The sequence below is a fragment of the Gastrolobium bilobum genome, unplaced genomic scaffold (genome assembly GCF_033153095.1).
Source record: "Gastrolobium bilobum isolate Gb01-03AN ecotype WA unplaced genomic scaffold, APGP_CSIRO_Gbil_v1 utg20666, whole genome shotgun sequence".
Lineage (NCBI taxonomy): Eukaryota > Viridiplantae > Streptophyta > Magnoliopsida > Fabales > Fabaceae > Gastrolobium > Gastrolobium bilobum.
The window spans coordinates 295,122-305,204 of record NW_026897301.1 but is presented as its reverse complement, the minus strand read 5'-3'; the positions used below and the strand labels follow the sequence as shown (position 1 = coordinate 305,204).

Sequence of the window (10,083 nt, the reverse complement as noted above, 5' to 3'; positions counted from 1 at the left end):
AACAAAAAAAATTTGTAAATATATCTGGATGAAGTTTTGCCTTATGTTTATCATCCTTGGCTTGCCATGAAAAAATTGGCACCGACATGACATGTATAAACATTGGGTATTTACTGTGTGTGTGTTCACTTTGTGTAGGTATCATTCAATGCTGAGAAAGGCTTCAGAAGAAAATATCGCAGTTGGTTTGACTAATATGTATGATGAATTCTTTGATACAAGTGGGAAATGTGACTCTAAGTCCAAGGTAACAGCTGCTCGTTTGCCATACTTTTATGAAGACTACTGGTCTGGAGCTGCTATCAATATAGTCAAAAAAATTGAAGAGATCGAAGGAAAAAATAATGTAAGAAAGGTAAAGAAAGGAGTGAAGAAAAGAACTTCCAAACTTACAAATCCTAAAAAAGGCTCCAGAGACGTTCAAGTGATGCAAGAGGTCTGTATGTCTATTTTATTTTTCACCTACATTCATTTGTTATTTTAGGTTAGATTTTCATTCATCAATTCAATGCCTAGAGGAATTAGGTGCTTTATGATGTTTTGAAATTGCAAAAATAATGGGTTTATTTATATTTACTTATATGATGAATTTTATTGAATTGCTTTGGACAAAAACCTCCCAGCCTTTGTTTATATAACCATAAACATTTATAGCTTCCCACAAAATTCAATATAACAAAATTTTATTTACTCATGATTTGAATCTATTTACTTTTCCTCTATGGTGCTAGTTTTATTAGTGACTCAGTGAGTCATGTAGTGAAATTCTATTTACCATTTACCAATAGACCTTTGGTCTTCTTTGTCTTTTCCTTTGTTGCAGTGTTCTGTATTTATTGATTTAACAAATTATGGAATTTTAATCTGATCTTTCTTCTACTACTGCCTCTCTAACAGTTGGGCAAAGAAATATCACCTCACAAGGAAGATTTCATTATCGTCCAATTGCAGTATGCATGCATCAATTGCAATGAAGTGATAGTGTCCGGAAAGCGTTGGTTCTGCAGGGAGTGCAAGATATTCCAGGAGTGTGAAAGGTGATGATGACTTAATATGCACATACTTAGACTATATCTAGTTGAATTCATTATGCACCTCTTGGTCTCTTGTGTATTTTTCCCTCTTCTTCTAGAATGTGCTGCTTCCTTCTATATTAATTAAGTAGCATTTATCCCTTGGATAAGAAGTCAAAGTACTGATTATTATATACTTTACTATTTCAGATGCCATTCTGCTGATACACACATTTCTAGTAGTGGGGAGAAGCATACACTCTGTCAGGTGAGCTGCCAAAGTTTTAGGCTATTTTCATGAGTTTTTCTCTCTTCTAATAGTGATTTCTGGCAAAGTAACATATTTAATCATGTTCCCAGGTTCTTGTGAATGATATCCCTCTCCATACTAAGGAGAATGATATCATTCTTGATAATGGATTACTTGACACTAGGGATAAATTCTTGAGCTTCTGCCAGAGGAATCATTTTCAGTTTGATACACTCCGCCATGCTAAGCATTCCTCAATTATGATCCTTCATCATCTTAAGAATACTACTGTGCTGACAGTCAGAAAAACATGCAGTATTTGTTGTAAAGACAATGAGTTCCAAATGAGTTGGCAATGTAAGATATGTTCATTCACCATCTGCTCAGCCTGCTATAAGGATAGAGGTGCATCTTGTCATGAGCACAAGTTGAATCAATGTTCTTCAAGGGAACTTTGCCGGCCAGAATTAAGAGTTGAAGAAGAAATTTGAAGTGGTATGAACTTGGAATGGATTCTCTGGCTTTATATTTAATTTCATCATTAATTTTTTTTAGATTAAGGAAGCCAACCAAAACAGTGGTAAAGTTGTTCCTTCATGACTAAAAGGTCATGAGTTCGAATTCAGGAAACAGTCTCTTTGCAATTATGTAAGGGTAAGGCTGTGTGCAAGGATTGCCTTCACCCCACACTCGCTAGTCGGGTTTGATGGGGAGTGGTTTGGTTTTTTTTTAATTTGTTTTAGATTGTTGTTCACACATCTTTTGTGAAGTTAAAATTAGTTAAAATTATGGTTACTGGAGTCTGAAAGTTGGAGCTCCATAAAATATTGTTGAAAGAAGGTTATGATTCTATTTTTCAGAATTGCAAATTGGTAACTAGAAATTGCTGGAAAAAAGTATATACTAACAAAAAACTGCTTTTAATGGAGTATCACCTCCATAGTCTTTACACAAACACAGTTAGATGTTGTTTTTATAATTTTGTTGTTTTCTCTTTGGTTGTGACATGTAAACTTGTTTACCAGATAATTGGTCATGCGGTTGCGGAAACTGTTTGAAGTTTTACGGCATCAACTTCAATGTCGTCAATCGAAAATCAATTGTGCTCTCATCCATGGTGTCTTAAAATGAAAAAGTTGGTCTGTCATGGAAATAGTTTCACTGTTCAAGCTTCTCGGGGCTGCCAACCTTGTAAGAAGATATGGTGGTTACTAAATGCACGCACGCTCAAAGCAATGCAGAGTCATGATGTTTGGATGAAAGATCACCCAACACCTAATAACATTGCAGGTGTGTTACTTTTCTTGTTCACAACCAAATAACAATTTTTGGCTAAGTTGTGGTTGAATAAATATTCATTCCTATATATTTATTGTAAGTTTTGCAGGAATCTGAAGAAGAAGCGTTCAGAATGGACAGCCATTTAACAACAGACTCAAGATGTTTAGATAAAAGATCACCCAACACCTTCACACATTATTTCTTCAACTGTTGCGTCTGCTTGGGAGAAGGTGGATTTTGTTGTGTCTACAAAGGTTTGCTCATAGATTGAAGAGAAGTGGTTGTGAAGCAGCTTAAAATTGGTGGTGAGCAAGGGGAACGTGAATTCAGGGCAGAGTTAAGGAAAAAGATTCATAATCATGATGTTATAAATTACTATTGATGTTGAACTTGGATCCTACAATCCAAGGGGGTTGTTCTGTGAGAGATGATCACACTCACTTCATTTTGTTTTTTCTTTTCAAGGGCCAAAGATCTGCAGACTCTGTAAGCTAGACTTATGTCTACATTTGAGAGAGAATTGAAGCCAAGAATTTGTAAGGAACCAAATGAGAATGATGACAAGTTGGCGTGAGCGACCTTGTATCAACTATTGTCGTGGTGTGATTAGAGATACAACGTAAGTGATATGTTTGTGCATTAACTTTTGCACTTGTAGTGTTGTTTTTTATTTTGGAGGTGCATGCAAGTTATAATGTGTAGAAAATAAATTCATATAAAAAAAGAGTCAACACAAGGGAAACATGGAAAAACCGAATATATTGTGCAAATCCTTTTTTTGGGTTCCCAAATTATTTTCTGTTAAAAGAACTTATGCTTGTCATTTAGTTGAGATTGACTAAATTTTTCTTTAGTGCTCGAATTTTGAATTCCAGCATTCATTATGAGCAAATGCAACAGCCATGTGATCTTGCTACAATTCTGGAAGACGGGCTTTTTGTTGATGCTTCATCAAAGGTTTGATTATGATATAATTATGTGTCTAAAAATGTGAGTTTTAATTTGTTAATTAAACCCAAAGGAGGACCAAATACAAGTTTTGTACAAATACTATTGGTTAAGCACCAGTTCCATTTATTGATATTTTAATTTCAAATATTTGGCAGGATGAGTACATGAACCAGGAGACATTGACACAAAGATTGCTAACCCAACTAGATAAGTTGTAAGGAACAAAATACAGTCAACAAGTACCTTGCTCAATTGACAACAATAAATATGGCTTATCAAACAGAGACATTCTCACCCTACTTTTCTTCATGAGGTTGTTTCTATGCCTGATGAGTTTCCATCATTTGGTTCATTCACTGATATGAACGTGTTGCCTAACTACTGTGTTTATGGTGGGTCAAGCAATCTAAACACTGGCTTCCAATCACCGAATTCCCCTTTTCAGCTGCAACATGCACATGAAAAGGGGAAGATCATAAAAATTATAAGCACATAAGATAACCAATTATTTTTATGGTTTGGTAAATAACCAGTTTATAAAAATAAAATACAGTTTCATATGAAACCGATTTTTAAAATGTGGAGCAACTTGGTTATGGATTGGTTTAGTTCTTTTGGACATTTTGAACACCCCTACTCATACCTTCCTCTATTAGTTCAAATGAAACTCTTAGTAACATAAATCTTGAAAGAACGAAGAGCATTTTTTTATAATTTTAAAATAATTCAACTATTCTTCTACCAATCACTCTCAAAACAACGTGAAACAATTTCTATAAGAATCATTTTGTTCTGAGAGTTCCAAAACAATGAAGATTCTTGCAAGAAATAGTTGGTCAACTACCTATAACCGGGAGAAACAAACGACTACTTACAAAAATAGCACAATCCATCAAAAATTGATTTTGAATTTGTTAAAAAAATGGTTTTGAACTTGATAACCGGTTTATGGTTCATAACCGGTTTTGATTTAAAACCAGTTTTGATTTAAAACTGGTTTAAAACCAATTTTAAATCAAAACCGGTTATAAACAATAAACCGGTTTAGAAAATTAAAATCCGGTTTTAAAAGAAGAAAACCGGTTCGGTTTGAAAACCAAACCGTTTAAAATCGATTCGGTTCGATTTTTGTTAAAATCAGTTATAAATCGCTTCATGCACACCCCTAGCAATAATATGAGGTATATTTGGTCGAACCTTTCCTTCATGCTAGTTGTGACTTGGGGTCTAATTTTAAGATTTTCCTCTTTCGTGGGTAATGAAATATAAATGGATCAGACAGTCTATTAATAGCTTAATCTAAGTTAGGGTCCGGCCTAACCTAGTGTATTTAATAAAATAAAATAGATTTGTGCTTTTAAAAAATCTTTATATGGTCGGCCAATAAACTAGCCTATATTATATTATTTATTTTGGTTAAAATGAAATAAAATAATTATTTAAATAATATTAATAACAAAATATTATCATTTTACTTATTTTTCTAATTCTTAATAGGTTTTGAAAATTTGATAAGTTTAAATAAATTAATAGGCCTACGGACCTTTAAATTTTTACATATAGAATAGACCTATAGTTAGCCTATATCAAATTAATAGGTCACTCACTAAAAAAAAATTAATAAATTATGGATCCCGAAATGCAGTTGTAGTGGGAGCCAAGGCATTTAAGAAATGAAGCAACAGAAGGGTCGTAACCCTTTTCACGTCGTAACCCTTTTCACTTTTCCAAAGATTGTTATTCTTGGTGAAGGTAGGCACTAGGCAGGCAGGTAGCAATCTATCTCTATTACAAAACAATTTGTGTGCTAGGCGAATGAATTGGCATCTTCCCAATATAAAAAAAAATATATATCTTTTGTCTCAACCGTGGATCTTCATGTATCATATAATTTTAATTTATTATATATATATATATATATATGAGATAGGATCATTTGACACAGAGTTAACAAAATGAGTCAACCTGTCGAGTTGGCTCATAACCCGTAAAAAATGAGTCGAGTTGAATTGACAAAAAATGAGCTGCCAACCCAAGCCAGCCCGAAAAAAGAGAGTTAACCCACAGGTCAAACGAGTCAGCTCGCGAGTTGCATTTTTTTTTTTTTTTTATAAAAAAAATACAAAACCTTGCAAGCTCCACTGAATTATATTTCCCAGTTTATAAGCACTTATGTCATCTAATCCAGATTTATATGGTAATTATGTCTTTCTAAAGTATTAAAAACATGCACTCAAGTTTCCCTTTTCATATTTTCATATTGTTAGTCTGTGCTTGATCTGTTTGATTCAAATATCTTACCCAACTTAGTAGCAATTGGTTCAAATATCACCGTCCATTATCTCCATCTCTCACTCCTCTTTTATCTATCTCTTTCTCTCACTCAAACTCTCACTCAAAGTGACATAATTTTATATGCTTATAAATGATATACACTTTACCATAAACAAATGTGCGTTCTAAGACACAGATGGAGATAATGCACGACCTGTCACATGCACCACGTGGCAAACGCACCACTTGCTTTTACACATTGTATATTTTCACATGCTCTACTTGAACAACACACCCATTCACATCTCAATGCATAATTTTGACAAAATATTTTTCGGTATCTTGCTTCAAAGTAATATAGGTCTTATCGAAGAGAAAAGGAAGTTTAAACCTATTATAACTGAAATAAACACTAAAAATTCCTTATCAATCAAACTAAGTATTTAAGGAAAGTTCCAGTGCAAAAGGGATAGACTAGTCTAAACAAACCATGTCCAACCCTATATAACTGTTTCCACTATTTGTAAGACAATTATCCAACTATTATTACTCTTTATGTGCATCAACGTTTGAAGGGGTTTCATCACTTTTAAAAGCTGCAATTTCTGAAGGGCCATCTTCAGTAAGCTTGGAAGCATCTGCATCAATAGAAGCACACTCCGAGGATTCATTCACCAGTGGATTCTGCTTCAGTTACTGGAACTTTCTCTTTGTCAGTGGATTCTGCTTCAGTTACTGGAACTGTCTTTTTAACAGTTCCAACCTGTACATACTTGCCCATAAATTTATATTCCCAGTCTTGTAAGGCCTCAAGCTCAAATGGGCCAAGACCAGAGATATCCCCAGTTAGATCTTTCTCTTCAAAAGACATCTTTGCTAAAAAGCTCTGCTGGCATCCTTGCCAGCAAATAGAGCATAAGGTCCACCAGGTCCATAAAACATCCTAGTAGGACACATTACAGAAACATTAGGTCTTACCAATCTATATAAGAAAATAAGATGCTTTTGTTTTCCCTTCCTTTTCATACCCACCTACTCCTTAAATCAAAGACTTACATGATTCATACTAGATGAAAATTGCATGGAAACCTTAGCTTATTGAACAACTTACGTTTGGATAAATAGTGAGAATCTTAAAGTTCATAACTTGACAAGTCAGTCTTTCCAACATGCCTAATTATGAAATGAGCGACCCCAAAAAAAATAACATCCAGGTGAAACAAAATAACCATACAAATTCATTATTTTCGGAGATAGAAAGTACATTACAGTAAGAAAGAGAGATAAAGACTGATATCTTTGACAGAGCAACCACTTCAATCAAACTTTGGCCAATTCAAAAATACGGAACAAATTAATACTATATTTCGTCAAACCCCCTTTAAGATGCATCAAAACTATAGTTTAAATCCTTGGAAAGTATACAAAAACACACATAAAAATGAGTAAAGCATGAAGACAGTGACACCCTTTTCAACTTAGTAAAAACAACTTCTGACTTGTGACCAAGGATCTACTGGCTTGACTAGGTTGAAATTCGAAGGTGGAAAACTTGAAATGAAAGTCACTTTAAATTTGGTGTACTTGGAGTAACAAACTAATGAAAAAAAGAAAAATAAAATGAGGTCATTTTCACTCTAGCCCATAACTTTGGTTAAAAGTCGTTTTCACTCAGCTCTCTAATTTCGACCTACCCACGTTCCACCAACCCAATATCAATGCTAGGCTTAGCAGAAGTGTGGACCCGAAGTTGAAAAATAGAGGTTTAGAAATCGATAATGCATTTGAATACAACATTGCATAGTTCTATATACACCCAGTATTTTTCAATCCCTCCAATTCCACCTTTCCATTTTCCACTCCCACCAAGAAGCATACCCAAATGCTAATTAATAATATGGGATTTTAAAACTTGAGAAAGCATCCTCTTTTCACCATATCAGCAACAAAAAGAACTATAAGGAGTCCATAAGGAAAAACAAAAACAAAATTAATACCCGAGTATGAAAAAGAAGTTCAAAATCAGATAAATTCTTAATCTTCAGTTATCAAATCCAATCCCCAAAATTAGCACAAAATAAATAAATAAATAAATAAACAACAGAGACAATAAAAAAAAGGATCAATTTTTAACAAAAGTAACCCAAAAAAATTCCTTGAAATTCAAATATACATTTAAAAAACAAAAAGAGAAGAAAGACTAAACATACCCAGAATAACAAAAAGGCTCCGTGAACCATTCAAAACAAAATCCAAAATCCAAAATCACAGAAAAAGGGGTAAAAAGCGAAAAAAAAAGAAAAAAAGGGTCTTGTTTTAGTTATACCTGCTCTGTGAAACATCATATATCTGACCCTTGATAGCCATTAGAAGAGGCTTCTTGGGATCAGAGCCATCATAGGCTTTGAGCTCTTCCTCGGTGACCTCTCCGATCTGAACCGGTGGTGGAAGAGGTTGCATATTCCCCTCGAAGTCCCTTGAACCTTCACGGCGGTGGTGAGAATGGGAGGAGCCAAAAAGACCGGAAATGACGTTGTATACGGCGAGGAGAAGCGCGAGGAAAGTGAAGAAGGTGGGCGGAGAGAGGCCAGTGTAGGCTATTATGGATTCCTTCAGCATCTCCCACAGTTGCAGAACCATCTTCGTCTTATCACACTGTGTGTCGGAGTTAGGGAGAGAGACAAGAGAGAGAACAGAGAAAAAGCTGAGATTTTTATATCACCGTACAGTCACGTCACAAAAATGAGACAAAAAAAATGAAACAAATAGGAATTTAATTCATCACTCTTTTTTATCACCCAATGGAAAAAAAAATACAATTGTAAAGGATTATAATTTATAAATGGGAAATAATTTTTTTATATTCCGGGAAAAGCTTCTCTGATATAGTAAAAATAAGATTATAAGTGGAATTCATAGATTAAAAAAGAGAAAAAATAAAAGTGAGATTAATTTCCCTTTTATGTGTACTGAAAATTTATTTATCTTATGCAAAAGAAATATAACCAATAATAAATATAGAGGAAGGATATTTTTATTATCAAAATTTTCATGTACTAACTTACTACCTATCTAATCACCATTAAATTAATATTTTCTCTCTCTTCAAATACTTTTTAACATTCTCTCTTTGATCAATGATAATGTGATGGGTAATAACTAATAAGTTAGTAGTGAGAATTTTTAATAATTAGAATATTCTCACTCATAAATATAAGCATTTTCCATTTATAGACTAGATATTAGGCTGTACTAGTTTAACGCAATATACTTATAATCGATTACATTTGTATTGTAGTGTGTCACGTTCAGATTGAGCGTCATCAGTCACGCCTAAGTTATGTGTTATCCACGAGGCAATCACGTTTAATTTAAGCGTAACTCGTCTGGTGTATTGACACATGTCACAAAAAATTAACAATTTAACATAAAACTTTAGAAGATTATTACTTTTAACACGATTCCACATAACTTTTTTTTTTTTTTTGATTCCACGTGTAAATAATTTAAAACAATAATAAATTCGTAATTTTTTATTTAAATTATAATTAATTAATCTTTTTTCCCTAAGTGCTATACATGCCTTTTCATTGCATCACTGCCATCCGCCTCTCCATTATTTTATTTTTTTATCCGGTAAACACCTCTCCATTATTTCAACTTGTACTATTGTAAGGCGACATATATATATATATATATATATATATATATATATATATATATATATATGGGAAATGTTTTTCTTATGTTGATGGAGATAAGTTATCTGATGTTAGTGACACAAAATTATAAGAGGGACCCACAAATAATTGGAAAGAGAAAAAATAGAGGTGGAACCCACCTTTGTTATGTGTGTGTAGGAATTTGGTTTATCTTATGTTGAATGAGATAAATATAACCCTATATATATATATATATATATATGTATCATTTTAAAAGATACAAAGTTATATCATTTTAAGTAATAAAAAGACATAGATAAAGGAGGAGAGAGTGGACAAAAAAATATTGAATCTCACCTTTTTGTGAGAGTAAAATTACACAAGTTGTGTCATTTAAAAGGACAAACATTTTTCTCATATATATATATATGTGTGTGTGTGTGTGTGTATATATATATATATATATATATATATATGAGGCATGATATTCTTACCGGTGTAAGAGTTAAAGTCTTACACTCAATCTTGACCATTTATCCACTTGTATCAAATGACTTACATTACTAAAAAATTAGAGCCCTTGATATAAGTGGGACCAACGAACAAGATTAATAGTGTAACTTACACTGGTGTAAAATGATCCTGACCATAT

The 10,083-nt window shown here is 33.2% G+C and overlaps 1 pseudogene; it reads right to left on the bottom strand.

Moving 5' to 3' along the window:
• Positions 1-6,109: 6,109 nt before the first annotated feature.
• LOC133305785 (membrane steroid-binding protein 1-like) lies at positions 6,110-8,490 on the bottom strand (annotated as a pseudogene).
• Positions 8,491-10,083: the final 1,593 nt, after the last annotated feature.